Source organism: Gopherus evgoodei, chromosome 4 (assembly GCF_007399415.2).
Source record: "Gopherus evgoodei ecotype Sinaloan lineage chromosome 4, rGopEvg1_v1.p, whole genome shotgun sequence".
NCBI classification, from domain to species: domain Eukaryota; kingdom Metazoa; phylum Chordata; order Testudines; family Testudinidae; genus Gopherus; species Gopherus evgoodei.
Window position 1 is genome coordinate 83,924,513 of NC_044325.1, and position 15,978 is coordinate 83,940,490.

General features: G+C 45.5%; 1 protein-coding gene across 1 annotated transcript in view; it reads right to left on the reverse strand.

Moving 5' to 3' along the window:
• Window positions 1-14,853: 14,853 nt before the first annotated feature.
• The window catches only part of LDLRAD3 (low density lipoprotein receptor class A domain containing 3), a 267,822-nt gene continuing 266,697 nt past the window's right edge, over window positions 14,854-15,978 (reverse strand). The window contains exon 7 of the mRNA XM_030560033.1: window positions 14,854-15,047. The gene's annotated coding sequence lies outside the window, so the exon portion shown is untranslated. The remainder of the gene's footprint in view (window positions 15,048-15,978) is intronic.

The following is a 15,978-nucleotide window of genomic DNA, read 5'->3' on the forward strand; positions in this document are numbered from 1 at the left end:
TATGTATGAAATTGCTGCAGCTATACCTTGGGGTTTTTTACCACACGTCCTCCCCACAGCAAGATTGCTATAGTACTGCAGCCCTCACCCACTCAGATGTCCTGCTCTCACACATGCTGTTCTAAAGAGGGTAAACCCACAAGAGGTGTCACTAAAAAACATGACCTTTTATTGGTTTGGCTTATAACATATTTGATATTTTCAGTTGGGTGAAAGAGTGAATGCATGTGGATGCAGCACACTGCGTAACTTTATCATGGATATTTGATCCTACCTGTCTTCTGTATCACACGCTTCCCAGAAGTTAGACCCCACTGTACCTCTGCCTACAGAGCTAATAGCTCGAGCAATGAATAAGGAGTCAGGAATTCTGAATATTGTTCCTGGCTCAGACAGTGATTTGCTGTGTGACCTTGTGCAAATCATATCACCACTTTATGCCTCAATTACTCACCTCTTAGATCTATGTAACAATACTTAGTGCTGCTTAAAGGTGCCTTCTGGCAAAAGGGAGCAGTGGTGTTCAAGTCCTGAGCAACATCTAAAAGGGTTGACTGTGTTTGTGCATGCAGAGCATTATCCTGTTAGCTTGGCAAGTCAAAACTCTGGTACAAAGTGTGATTCAAGAAACAAAATGTGATTCCACAGGGAAAAGTGTGGCTATAGTACATCTGGTGAGAGATCCTCTGAATCACAGATAATCAGGGGGAGGGAACATTCTGAGAAGTGGTAATGCTGAATAAGACCTAAAGTAGCTGGAGAGTGGACAGGGCATTAGACATGCTTCTAATGTGAGATGACAGAAAAAAGACCGATGCAATTTTGAGCTGCGTAAGTCACAGAGCCAGAGATAATGGTGCCTTTTTGTATAGCCCTGACGCAAACAGATCTGAAATACTGCATTCAATCCGAGGGACCCCATTATCAGAAAGAATAGAGTTGCTCATAGAACAGCAACAAAAAGTATCAAGGTTTTGGAAACTCTACCCTATGAGTAAAGACCTAAGTTCTAAATACTGTATGCCTAGGTGTGCTAGGAGGACAAGATAAGAGTCTACAACTATCTGAGGTGTAAAACACCAAGGAGAAAGGAGGACTATTTAGGGAGGCAAGAGGAGGTATAATTAGGAGTAATGGTATAAGGGACTGAAATTAAGCAAAATAAAATTTAGGATGAGTACCATTCAAAGTGTTTTGGCTATGAAATCTGTTACACTGTAGAATAGTCACTCTGGAAGCCCTATTTCTTGGGACAATTAAAATGAAACCGAGCATAGCACTAGAGTATCTGTGTCTAGGCACAGTTCTGGATTGGCTGATGCTGTGTGGGCTAACCAATCTTACACTGAGGGATTTTCCATCTCTAACCCCTACGGTTCTAAGTCTTTCTCCTCTTTAGGACACCATTTGGCATGTCTGAATCAAACCTGTAAGAGAGAAAGCAAATAGACTAGCCCTCCAGGAGGGAAAAATCTAAAGAGAGAAATGGACTAAAGAAGTGTTTGCGTACAATATTCTACAGTCACATCAGAAATCATAGTTAAAAAACACCCAATGCAACACACTGTCCTCATGCAGACTTTTGCTGGAAATGATACTGTAAAGCTCCTAAGAACATGGACAAATATTCACAGCCACAAATTGTTCATTCTTTCCACTCAGCATGCATATAAGATGATAAATTTGCATGTTAGGATCTGTAAATCTGTGATTATTCATGGCATATATAAGCAAATAAAAAAATGTGTTTACTCTAAGCCAGTGGTTCCCAAACTTTAACAGCCTGTGAACCCCTTTCACTAACACGTCAAGTCTCACGAACTCCCTTTTAAAAATGAATATTTCCAGGGATTTTCTCCTGTACCTGAGTATAAATTATAAAAGCAGTGATCTTGGAAATATAAAATGTGTTTTTATGACATGCTTATTACACACTATTTATTATTAATTATTTATCATTACAGTATTTTTATTACATTATGAAAATGGCAACACTCTTCCAAGATCTCACTCAAAAGAGTTCCTCCTATACAAGCATTCAGGTCTTGAGCAGTCCAGGCAAACAGCGCACGTTACAAAAAAGCTTAAACTTGTCCTTCATAATAATTTTCAAAACAATACAAGTTGCCTATTTAATTTTAAAAACAGCAAAAAATATTCACCTCCCTTTCCATTTCTTATAAGGAGTCTTGAAGTTTAAATCTCCTCAGTGTGATAGATATGCTTGCTTTGATCTGCTTAGCTCTCGGAAGTCTGGGGGGGCTCCAGGCTGCTGGCCCCGTGCTGCCTGCGGTCCCTAGGGACAGCTCTGTCCAACATTAGAGAATTTTTTCCCAAGAACCACCTGTAACATTTCATGAACCCTCAGGGGTTCATGAACCCCAGTTTGGGAATCATTGCTCTAAGCTTATAGAAACTTTTTAATTTTAAGGATAACTGAAATGTACTAATATCAAGAAATTGAACTGTGCATCAGCATTGAGTGAACCAGTATTAAATAGTGTTACAGTAGATGACAGCCGTAGAATGTTAACCCGAGTCCTTTAGTTAAAAAGATCGTTTTTGTTGCCTTTGCTCTTGCGAACTGAAGCACAGTGTCAGACAGACCCAAAGACTAGCCAATGGCATTTTCAAGTAATAAAATAGTGAGTATCACTTACCAGCTTCACTGTCAGATTTGTACCACTGTCTATGAGGATCTTGCATCTGATGCTGAAAACAGGAAGCATATCTTTTGCAGTACTCCGAAGAGGATACTGAATCTAAAGAAGAAGATGATGCATCTGACACAACCGGTTAAAGGAATGGCAGCCACAAGGCATGAAGAGAGCTCTTGGATTCAGTGCAAGGATCCCCCTGTTTCTTCTCTTCATGTTTGTGCTGTTGTCACAGTATCACAGTTGGGCTCTCACTTCATTTCAGTTCGTCCTTATATCTCACTGATTGATTGGTGTTGCACCATCACTTAAATACCCACGAGGGCACGGCTGACAATATTCTAGGAGGTTGGAGGAAAAAGTAGTTCTCAGAAAGTCTGGAAGTTTCCATGAGATTCTACAAAGGCCCAGAATATTCCTGGAGATTAGTGAAAAATGGATCCACATACAGAATACCTGAAACATTTTACTTCAAATATTCTATGTTCTCCTTTGTCGCTAACAATAAAAAGAGCATCCCAAGCCTAGCGCCCCCCAAGCCCAGCACGCCAGGCAGTCACCTGGGTCACCTGTCCCTAAATCCAACCCTGGACAGGAGCTGCTCCATGTAGACATGCTTCTTTCAAGGCTGGGTTGCCATAGCTCCACTCCACCCCAGAACAAGAACACAGAGACTTGCACCTTGTTCTAAGTGTGACTGCGCCTAACAGGTCTTCCGTTCTCACTCTATGAGTGGCCCATCAAATAAACACACTCTCTCTTACCCCCATTGTCTCATAAAGCTGGCAGGTAGCATCCATACTCTTCCTAGTGCCTCTCCATCAGTGGCTGATAATTGTTTACAGTGGCTCATACGGCACTTTTAGCCAGGCCAGGCGCTAACACGATGATGTAAAGCAGAGATTCTCAAAATGGGGGGTGGGTGTGGAATGTATTCTGGCAAGGCCTGAGAAGCTTTAGGGGGAAAAACAAACAAAACAACCCCTTACTATGCACATTGTACCCATAACAATGAATAACTAGCAAAGCTGATTCATCCGGACATATCAGGTCCTCAGATGGCGCTGTGCATTTGACTCTACATGGCACTGTGCATTTTGACAGATTTCTGTTAAGCTTGCATAGCATTATACAAAGTCGTGGTCCTCTGTACGTTAATCCATTTGCTACGACACACTGTGCACATTTAATTTGGAAGCACTGACCACAACTGCAGTTTTGCTTTTGCTCTTATTACAATGGATCGTTGGCTCAGTCTGAATCAATGCCTTACCGTTTTTAATATTTAGTGAGAGTTGCAGGTTGATTTGTCATTAACTGGTATATGAACTTGTATGGCAGGGAGGCATAAACGACAGACACAAAGAAGAGGGGTGCGATCAATAAGTTTGAGAACCACTGAAAAAGTGCCGTCCCACCCTCTTTTCTTGTATCTTGCATATTTGGAAATGGTACTATGGAGTTCTTGGCCTTTTGCACTTTATTTATTTCTTTTAAAAAAAAATTTCTTAATTTATCTTTTTAATTAATTCAGGTCTGGTTAAAGGAGGCTCAAGAAAAGGCTCAGTTAGCAGCTGTGCAGTCTTCCCCACTCTGTGCCTGCCACTGTGCCTCAACCTGACATAGAGGGATCACCTCTAAGAGCAAGAGGGTTGTTTAGGATGCAGCCAAGGCGATGCTGCTCCACAGAGACTGCCAAGTGCATACTGTAGTGAGGTGTTTTTTTGTGATGTAGACACCCATCAACTAGCACCTGTACTGAGGTCTGTTAACTCATTTCATGGATCAACTCTCAGATGGCAACAACTTTTGGTCACTACGTTTTGTCCGTTCCTTTTAAAACTATATGAACAAATCAAGTGGTTTTGGTACTTCCACAAGTATGAGACATGTCTCCAGAGGAGTGGAACAAGTGACTCACTGGGAGCTGGATGACTCTGATTAGTGAATGAATGTCAAATCACCCTGGGTGTTATACAGAGTTCTTTATAACAGCCCCATCATTTAGGAACAGCTCTTAAGATACCTTTGCTCACTCCATGCCTCAATGTGATTCATTTGCATTTCCCTTCACAGGTCTGCACAGGCCTTTCTGACCATGCAACAGCTGCTATGCTTTTGTTCCTGAAATGCAAGCATATTGAAAATGGTTATTTTGTCATTGGGGGTAGATCGTCACATCTAGAACCCAAGGCTTCTTCATTAAAAAGTCTAACAGAAACCAGTGGTCTTTGTTTAATGCTATTTTCAGGGCCTGTTGAGGCTGGCAAGGTGGTGAGGATGCAATGCACAGGCATGGTCGCTTTCTGAGCTGAGCAGCATGAAAACTTCGGTTTAGTCAGAGACAATAACAAATAGTGTGTCATACTGTAAATGTTCATAGTGCCTCTGATGGATTTATGTTCAGCGAGGAATGGGAGACAGCCATGAGCCTATCTGGTCTTCACACCACCAGCAGGATGACTAGCAGACACTTATTTCCCACTCTAAGCAAGTTTCCCATTTTGTTATCTCATTGCACAAGCAGCACAGCTGGCATCCCACCTTGACAAATTAGCCTCGCCTCACAGAAATGATTAGATGTTCTTTACCAGGAGGAAGCACAATAAAATGTAACCAGCTATCTGAAATTACCAGCCCCACACTGGGATAAAACATCCACTAGGTACATCAGAAGCACAACTCCTGCTCCTTAGCTTAGGCCCTGTCTAAATTATGGTTGCTAACACCAGTTCAATTACAACTGATTTAGCAGCATAGAAATTCCTGCAGACTAGCTGGCAGGTGCCATTACTCCTTTCTGTCTAGTCACTTACATGCTATATGCACATGCAGAACTTAGCACTGTGACTCAGGCGCTCACATCTGTAAATCAGGTCCAAAGGAGCTTTGTGATTGCTACAGACATCCACAGTCACTGTACTTTTTGAAACTAAAAAGGAATCATAGTTGTACTTTCCCTAGTCTGCTCTTCAGTGGTTTTCAGAACTCTCAACTCTTCCTCACCAGGGAGTGACTAGGATGAGGCCTGGTCCACACTACGCAGTTAAATCGATTTTAACAGCGTTAAATTGATTTAACGCTGTACCCGTCCACACTACAATGCACTTTAAATTGATTTAAAGGGCTCTTAAAATCGATTTCTGTACTCCTCCCCAACGAGAGGAGTAACGCTAAAATTGATATTGGCATATCAATTTAGGGTTAGTGTGGCCGCAAATCAAAGTTATTGGCCTCCGGGCGGTATCCCACAGTGCACCAGTGGCCACTCTGGACAGGTAACTGAACTCTAATGCACTGGCCAGGTATACAGGAAAAGCCCGCGAACTTTTGAATTGCATTTCCTGTTTGGCCAGCATGGAGCTCTCATCAGCACAGGTGACCATGCAGAGCTCATCAGCACAGGTAACAATGCAGTCTCCTGAGAATAGAAAAAGAGCACCTGCATGGATCGCACGAGAGGTACTGGATCTTATTGCTGTATGGGGAGAGGATTCAGTGCTAACAGAACTCCGTTCCAAAAGACGAAATGAAAAAACTTTTGAAAAAATTTCCAATACCATGAGGGAGAGAGGCCACACCAGGGACTCAGTGCAGTGCAGAGTGAAAGTGAAGGAGCTCAGACAAGCCTACCAGAAAACCAAAGCAGCAAACGGCAGATCCGGATCAGGGCCAAAAACATGCCGCTTCTACGCTGAGCTGCATGCAATTTTAGGGGGCTGCGCCACCACTACCCCTCCCTTGTCCGTGGATTCCAAGGTGGGGTTATAATCTCAACCATGGATGAGGATTCAGTGGAGGGGGAAGATGAGGAGGAGGAAAAGCTTGCAGAGACCACACAGCACTCCATTCTCCCCAACAACCAGGAGCTTTTTGTGACCCAGACGGAATTACCGTCCCTGCCCTCCCAAGCCACTAGCCCAGACAGTGAAGCCATGGAAGCGACCTCTGGTGGGTGTACCTTTGTAAATATAAAACATGGTTTAAAAGCAAGCGTTTTTTAATGATTGATTTGCCATGAGTGTTTGGCATGCATTAGCAGGCATTAAAGTTACTGGAACAGTTTGTTAACATGTTTGGGGATGGAGCGGAAATCCTCCAGGGACATCTCCATGAAGCGCTGTCATAAACAGATAGCTAAGGGTTAATGTCTCTTTCACCTGAAACACCTGACCAGAGAACCAATCAGGAAACCGGATTTTTTCAACTTTGGGTGGAGGGAAGTTGGTGTAAAGGGTCTTTTGTTTCGGTCTGCCTGCTGTCTCTGAGCTTTGGAGAAGTAGTTCTGTTTTCTAATCTTTTGTTTCTAAGTGTAAGGACCAAGAGATCAGATAGTAAGTTATATGGTTTCTTTTCTTTGGTATTTGCATGAATATAAGTGCTGGAGTGCTTTGATTTGTATTCTTGTTGAATAAGGCTATTTATTCAATATTCTTTTAAGAAATTGACCCTGTGTTGTATCATCTTAATACAGAGAGAACATTTGTATGTATTTTTCTTTCTTTTTTATATAAAGCTTTCTTTTAAGACCTGTTGGAGTTTTCTTTACTTCAGGGAAATTAAGTCTGTACTCACCAGGGAATTGGTGGGAGGAAGAAATCAAGGGGAAATCTGTGTGTTGGATTGCTAGCCTGATTTTGCATTTCCTCTGGGTGAAGAGGAAAGTGCTTTTGTTCCAGGATTGGAAACGGAGAGGGCAAGTCCCTCGGTTTGGATTCACAGAGCTTGTGTCTGTGTATCTCTCCAGGAGCACCTGGAGGGGGGAAGGGAAAAAGGATTATTTCCCTTTGTTGTGAGACTCAAGGGATTTGGGTCTTGGGGTCCCCAGGGAAGGTTTTTCAGGGGGACCAGAGTGCCCCAAAACACTCTAATTTTTTGGGTGGTGGCAGCAAGTACCAGGTCCAAGCTGGTAACTAAGCTTGGAGGTTTTCATGCTAACCCCCATATTTTGGACGCTAAGGTCCAAATCTGGGACTAAGGTTATAACAAGCGCTCCTAGAGGTACTCCAAAAGCCTTTGCAGAAGGTTTCTGGGCAAGGCAGCCTTGTTCCGTCCACCATGGTAGGACTCTTTACCACGCCATGCATGTAGCAAGTAATCTGGTATCATTGCATGACAAAGCCTAGCTGAGTATGGTCGTGGTGATTGCAGGCATTCAAGAAACATCCATTCTTTATCTCGCTCTGTTATCCTCAGCAGAGTGATATCGTTCATGGTAACCTGGTTGAAATTAAGGAATTTTATTAAGGGGACAGAGCTGGTCATTCCTACTGGGCTGCTTGCCTGTTGCTTAAAAGAAATCCTTCCTTGCAGGTAGCCAAGCTGGGGGAGGGGAGGGAGGTTAATGGCGCTGAGCTTTTTAGCTTTTGGCCAGTAGGAATCTTCCCAGCTACCAGCCACGCAGTGGGGGGGGGAAGGGGAGGTGATTAGCAGTGATCTGCCATTATACCAGCCATGCGGTGGGGGGAGGGGTAAAGCAATTCCAGTGTTAGGGTTAGGCGTCTGCTGCTCCTTGTAAAAGCAGCAGCACAGGGAGAAGCTGTATGCCTTACCATGACCGCATGCAAGCTGAATTGTGATACCCGGACCTGCGTCTGTGTTGATCTGTTACACCACAGCCGCAGGCACTCAATACTAAAAGAATCCAAATGTGACCTTGTAGTGAAATCACATGTGCTATGTAAGGTGAATAGTGTTGTTCACTGTGAAAGAGTATAACCATTGTTCTGTGAAATGTATCTTTTATAATCCTTCTATCATTATTTTCCCCCACTCATGCAGCTGCAAATTTTTCAAGCCTCCCTACTCCATCCCAAAGGCTAGCTCAGATAAGGCAGAGGAAGAAGAGGACAAGAGATGAAATGTTCACAGAAATCATGGCAGTAACCCGCAATGAAACAGCTCATCTGGGGGAGTGGAAGGACGTGATAGCAAAGTACAGGAAAGATGCCAGTGAACGTGAGGACAGGAGGGACCTATGTGAGGATAGGAGGGACGAACGTGAGGATAGGAGAGACGCTTGAGATGAGAGGTGGCGGCAGGAAGATCAGCGGTGGCGGGATGCAAAGCTGGAGCTACTGCGTGATCAAACTGACATCCTCCGACGTCTGGTGGATCTTCAGGAAGAGCAGCAGGGTCACAGAGTGCCGCTCCAGCCCATGTTTAACCACCCTCAGTACTCACCATGTTCCATATCTTCCACACCCAGACGTGTAAGAACGCGTGGGGGAAGGCTTTCTGCACCCGCCCACTCCACCCCCGTGGACAGTCCAACCAAAAGGCTGTCATTACATTGAAATATCCTTAATGGCCTTTTTCTTCCCTCCTATCCTCCTCCCAAACCACACCCGGGATATCTTGTTAATTCTCTGCCTCTTTTTATAATTACATGCTTCTTAAACGATAGTAACTTTATTTCCATAAGCAAGCTGTAATCGAAGGGGGAGTGTGGGTTGCTTACAGGAGGAGTCAATAAAGGGGGAGAGGTTCATGAAGGGGAAACAAACACAACAGTCACACCGTACCCTGGCCCGTGATGAAACTCGTTTTCAAGGCTTCTCTGATGCGCACAGCTTCCTGGTGAGCTCTCCTAATCGCCCTGGTGTCTGGCTGCGCGTAATCAGCGGCCAGGTGATTTGCCTCAGCCTCCCACCCCGCCATAAAGGTCTCCCCCCTTACTTTCACAGAGATTGTGGAGCACACAGCAAGCAGCAATAACAAAGGGGACATTGGTTTGGCTGAGGTCTGAGCAAGTGAGTAACGTTCTCCAGCGGGCTTTTAAACAGCCAAATGCACATTCTACCACCATTCTGCACTTGCTCAGCCTGTAGTTGAACAGCTCCTGACCACTGTCCAGGCTGCCTGTGTATGGCTTCATGAGCCATGGCATCAAGAGGTAGGCTGGGTCCCCCAGGACAACTACAGGCATTTCAACATCCCCAACTGTTATTTTCTGGTCCGGGAAGTAAGTACCTTGCTGCAGCCGTTTAAACAGAGCAGTGCTTCTGAAGTCGCGAGCGTCATGAACCCTTCCTGGCCATCCCACGTGGATGTTGGTGAAACGTCCCTTGTGATCCACCAGTGCTTGCAGCACCATTGAAAAGTACCCCTTGCGGTTTATGTACTGGGTGCCCTGGTACTCCGGTGCCAAGATAGGGATATGGGTTCCATCTATCTCCCCCCCACACAGTTAGGGAATCCCATTGCAGCAAAGCCATCCACTATGACCTGCACGTTTCCCAGAGTCACAACCTTTCGTAGCAGCAGCTTAATGATTGCTTTGGCTACTTGCAACACAGCAGCCCCCACAGTAGATTTTCCCATTCCAAATTGATTCCCGACTGACCGGTAGCTGTCTGGCATTGCAAGCTTCCACAGGGCTATTGCCACTCGCTTCTCCACTGTGAGGGCTGCTCTCATCCTGGTATTATGGCATTTCAGGGCAGGGGAAAGCAAGCAGCCTCCTTCTCTCCTCCTCCTCTCCTGCGTTTGCAGTTCAGGGTTCACCATAGACAGCACGAGAATGCGTGAGGTGTTTACAACATCCACAATCGCGCTACTGAGCTGACCAGGGTCCATGCTTGCTGTGCTATGGCATATGCTCAGTTCACCCAGTAAAAAAGGCGTGAAATGGCTGTCTGCTGCTTTCAGGAAGGGAGGGGTGAGGCTGTACCCAGAACCACCCGCGACAATGCTTTTTGCCCCATCAGGCACTGGGGTAGTAACCCAGAATTCCAAGGGTCAGGGAAGACTGCGGGAACTATGGGATAGCTACCCACAGTGCAACGCTCCGGAAATCGATGGTAGCCTAGGACCATGGACGCACACCGCCGAATTAATGTGCCTAGTGTGGATGCATAAAATCGACTTTATAATATCTGTTTTATAAAAACCGGTTTAAGTTAATTCGAAATTATGCTGTAGTGTAGATGTACCCTGAGACAGAGGAAAACCTCAGCTGGTTAAGGCTTGTCTAAATGGGGAAACTGACCAGCAGAACTATAGCATTAATATTATACCACTATAGCTACGCCAGTACAATTCCCCCACATGCACACGTTAGTTTTTTTCAGTATAACTCATGTCACATTGGAAACAGTTTAAGATGTACCAAAAAAGTAACTTTTATTCCAGAATAGAATGTCCACATAGGGAATTATAGTCGTACCGCTACAGTGGTATAATTACACCGGTACAGTTCTGCTGTGCAATTTCCCCATGTAGAGAAACCTTTTTCTGCAGAAGGGTTGAGAAAATAATCCACAGCATCCTGAAGGAATGGATCCTAGGAGCTTGAAGCCAAAGACATTCAGTATAATACACAACATGTTGCAAATTAAAGACCATATAATGATACCTAAGCACAAAGGGGACAAAGTTAAGGTAAGGTGAGAGTTCATTCTCAGCTAAGAGTTTCCTGATGACTGTTGTATTAGCATAGGGTATTTTTGGTTGGATTTTGTGTTTGTTTCATGGAATTTCTTTGGTTTAGAGCAAAATGGAGAAGGAGGGAGGGAAATAATACTCAAAGAAACCACAAGATTAAAGTAGGTTGGGGAAGGAGGAGCTATAGTGTGTGTGTGTGTGTGTGTGTGTGTGTGTGTGTGTGTGTGTGTGTGTGTGTGTGTGTGTACACACATGGGGATTGGGAGGGCATGAAGCATTCTAACGTACATATGTGTGAGACACCCTTGCACCATATCCCCTTTATTTAAAAATCCTTACAAGCGACTGAAAGTCCAGCACTTCCATCTCAGCCACTATGCTTATTATTATTAAATATGTATTGTATGAGAGTGGTCGCAGCGGAACTGAGATCACAGTGCAAACATAGAAAAGAGAAAACCCTTGCCCTGAAGGGCTTTCAGTCTAAAGATGCAACCAGACCAAGGGTAGAAGAAGAGGCTAAAATATACAAAAGAGGAATATGGTGAGGAATTAGCACAGCTTTAGTTAGCTACATGTATTGGATTTTTTATAAAGGGAAAGAGATAGAGATGATGGATTGTAGGAAAAAGGGAAAGAAGAACAGGCAGCACTGTCACTTCTCTACCTGTTATCAGTAGGCTGGGTTCTGTAGGCAACATGGCAAAATAGACTCTTAAGGGGGGATTAATTGCTATTTAATTGTATGTGCTTTCTGAGCTGTGTATGTACAAGGGCTGGCCACATCAGCACTATCTACTTACTGTGCAGGCCAGGTGAAATATTTTCAGACATCTACCTCTGTTATTTCTCCACTCTTGTTTTTTAAAACTTTGCAAAGTGCAGATACCTTACTGAGGGAAACTGCCATTCACAGGCTGGCATTGCAAAGCTCAGCCAATTTGGAGTTATCTGCACGGTGTCTAAAAGAGAGTCAGATATTTTTTTCTTTTCCTTTTGTAAATGGGCGAGAAGGGGAAAGGGCCTGATCTCAAGCAAGTATAAATCGGTGAAACTCCATTTAGATCACTGAGCACAGAAGCCAGCGGAGCTACACTGATTTATACCAGCTCAGGATCTGGTCCACCATGTCTCTCCCCTGTACCCCATACTCACACTTGTATCTCAAAAACAATCAAAAGGATCATCCTCAAACTTTTCTTTCACACAAAAGCACAAATCGTAGAGGCAAGCATGGCAAATTCCAACCCCAAAGGAGAATCTTTGAGAAAGGCAGGAGCAAGTGAAAATGGGACTTTGAACAAAAACAAACAAAATTTCAAGTTAACCACAGCTTTTTCTACTGGTGAAAGTGCCTATATATAGTTGTTCAGACCAGGAATGAAATTCTAGAATATACATATTATTGTATGTTCTTGCCTGAGCCTGGCAACAAGCAGGAAGAGGGCAGAGGGAACTCAGATTATCAGATGATCCTAGGAAGAGGAGGAAGGTCATAGCTACTGCTGCATTTATTACTACTACAATGAGCTGCCATTGTTTACTGTATACAGGAGGACTGGCATGCAAAGAGATGCTCAGCCTGTATAAATAAACAGAAAAGGCCAGGGTCCAAGTCTGAATGAACAATAGCCCCAGGGAGAATGCAAGCCACCTCTTTGACTGGACTTCCCTCCAGGAAACCCAAGTCGTAATAAAGTCCTCGTGTATCCTGTTCCCTAATCTAGGGAATTGACTCAGTTCCAGCTTATCATACAGATCATATTTCCAGAAGTAGCTGAATACAGGCCGTATACATTGAAGAAAGCCCTAGCAAATGTTCAGGAGAGAACTATCCAACACTAGCAAGGAGCAGAGCTGGCCTTAGTAGTTTTGGGAGGACCTGTGAAACAATTTTTCTCCACCTCCATTCCCCTCAAATATAACTGACTCCTTTCTTTTATCCTCTGATTGCCCCCAAAGTCCAACCTGAAGAATTTGCTCCTCTGGCTCCTGTGGCAGGAGAAGCAGAACAGGGGCTGCTTGTATTGGAGTCTATTCCTATTAGCCAAGATTTGGGAAGTGTTTTGCAAGGGACTGTTGTCCAAATAGGTGGAATTCTACTGCCTCATCAGCAGGAGGGTTGTATAGATATTTTGGTAAATTTAGGATTTATAATGCTTTCCATTACCTTTAATAACCTCTCTGTGAGGGAGGGATTACAGTCATCGTTGTATTGGTGGGCAAACAAAGGCAGAAAGGTTAAGGTCTTTGTTTTACAAGATGTCCTCTGATTTTTAGTGCCCTTAGATTTTGGATGCCCAGTTTGAGATGCTTGGGTCTGATTGTCAGAATGCTTGCAGTTCCTGCTGACTGCAAACTAGATTTCTGGGTGTGCAATGGTTCTGAAAATGAGGCACATGTTGGACACTCAAAAACTGAAGTACCCACTTTTTAAAAATGTAGCTTTAAGTGAGTTGACCAAGAGGGCTGGGAGAGTCAATGTCCAAGGCAGGGTCAGAACTACGGTGGTCAACACTCCCAGAGGCTACTGAAGCCAAACCGGGAGATTTTAGGCACTAGAAGTCCAGTGGCGCAGCAGGGCTAAGGCAGTCTCCTTGCCTGCCCTGGCTCCATGCCGCTCCCAGAAGCAGCCAGGATGTCCCTATGGCCTGGGTGGGGCTAGGGGTTCTCCACAAGCTGCCCCTACCCTGAGCACCGACTCCGCAGCTTCCATTGGCCAGGAACTGTGGCCAATGGGAACTCCAAGGGGTGTGCCTGTGGGCAGCAGCAGAGTTCAAAGACCCCCTGGCCTTCCCGCCTAGGAACTGCTGCCAGAGAGATGTACCAGTTGCTTTAGGAAGCCGCCCTAGGTAAGTACTGCCCGGCCGGAGCCTGCACCCCTCACCCCAACACACTGCCCCAGTCCAGAGCCTGCATCCCACACCCAAACTCCCTCTTAGAACCCGCACACCACACCCCTTCCTGTCAGGGCTGGATTAACTTTCCTGTGGGCCCGGAGCTATTGGATTTTGTGGGACCCATGGAGTTTTGGAGTGGGGGAGTGGGTTCAGGGCTGGGGCAGGGAATTGGGATGTGGGAGGGGTTGCAGCTCCACCTGGGGGGGTGGGCTCTGGGGTGGGGCCAGGGATAGGACAGGGGGTTGGGGTACAGCAGGAGGCTCAGGGTGTGGGCTCTGGGATGGAGTTTGGGTGCAGGAGGGGGCTCCGGGATGGGGTAGGGCATTGGGGTGCAGGAGAGGGTGCAGAGGTGCAGGCTCTGTCCGGGAGGAACAGAGCTAAGGCAGGATCCCTCCCTGGCCTGGCTTTGTGCTGCACTGCTCCATGAGGAGGCTGGCATATCTGGCCCCTAGGCAGAGGGGCCAGGCTGCTCTGTGCGGTGCACACTGCCTGTGCCCACAGGTCCTGCCCCCACAGCTCCCACTGGCTGCAGTATCCGGCCAATGGGAGCTGTGGAGATGGTCCTGGGAGCAGGGGCAGTGCGCCGAGGTTCCCTGAACACCCTTCGCCTAGGGGTCGCAGGGGCATATTATCAAGCTGACGCTCATGGCTCCAGCCCCAGGGGAGGTGCCGAGGCTTGGGGACTGGTGTCTGGCCTGCGGCGTGGAGACTTGCCGTGGGCTGGATGAAAAGAAGAAATGGGCTGCATCCAGCCTGTGGGGTCCCCCTTAGCCCAACACCCTGAGCTGCAGCCCCTAAAGCCCCTGCATTAATCTAGCCCTGCCTCCTGCACCCTAACCCCGTGCCCCCAGCCTGGTGAAAGCGAGTGAGGGTCTGGAAGAACGAGCAACGGAAGGAGGGAGGATGGAGTGAGTAGGGGGTAAGGCCTCAGAGAAGGGGCAGGGCAAGGGTGTCTGGGTTTGTGCAATTAGACAGTTGGCAACTCTACCAGAACATAAGAATCCCTTGTTCTCAGTCCCATGTCTAGTCCACTAGCACATGCTGCAGCCTTGGAAAACAGGATGGATGGAAGTTCTGTATGCCTTCATATCTTGTCCATATGCTGCTGTAAAAGAAACACATATAAACATATTTATATCGGAAACTGTTTAGTTCACCGTGTTTATTATTATATGGGGACATGCATATTTGAAATCTGTCTCTTTCAAGAAATAAGATGTACGTACAGTCTTACGGCAGAAAGAAGTGGCTATATTCTCACCTCCCTTAGTAGAAGTTGGAAATACACTATCCTTATTTTTACATTTCCTGTTCCAGGAAGGAAAGACTTTTTTTTAATTATAGACTTTGCCTTCCAAAGTTGAATGAAACCAGAATTTCTGCTGATTCCTAAAGAATTATCTGAACTTCTACTTCAGGGGAAAAAAGTGTCCTTGCATCACTTGGAAAAAATGCAGCATATTTCTCTATGATTCACTAACACACCATTTTCTCCATACACTGTTAATGTAACCTGTTAATATAAACAAAGACCTTCCATTGACCAGCATGTCAAATGCTTATTTGTTCCTGTTGAAGTGCCAAACGGGGAAAATATTAAAGACGAAGTCCAAGTTTTCAAAGGTATTTAGGCTCCTAACTTTCATTTAAATCAAAGGAGGTAGGCACCTACAGGACCGGCTCCAGGGGTTTTGCCGCCCCAAGCAGCCAAAAAAAAAAAAAAAAAAAAAGCCACGATCACGATCTGCAGCAATTCAGCGGGAGGTCCTTCGCTCGGAGCAGGAGCGAGGGACCCTCCCCCGAATTGCCACCGAATACTTGAAAGTGCCGCCCCGCTCCAGATTGGCCACCCCAAGCACCTGCTTGATAAGCTGGTGCCTGGAGCCGGCCCCGGGCACCTAAATACCTTTGAAAATCTGGGTCAATCTCAGCAGTGTCTTCCTCATTGTAGCCATTATTTCTCTCTAGGGGACTTTCTCCCCCTCCTTCAAATTATTTTAAGTAGGGGTTTTGAAATCATCTGTTTCTCAATGAAA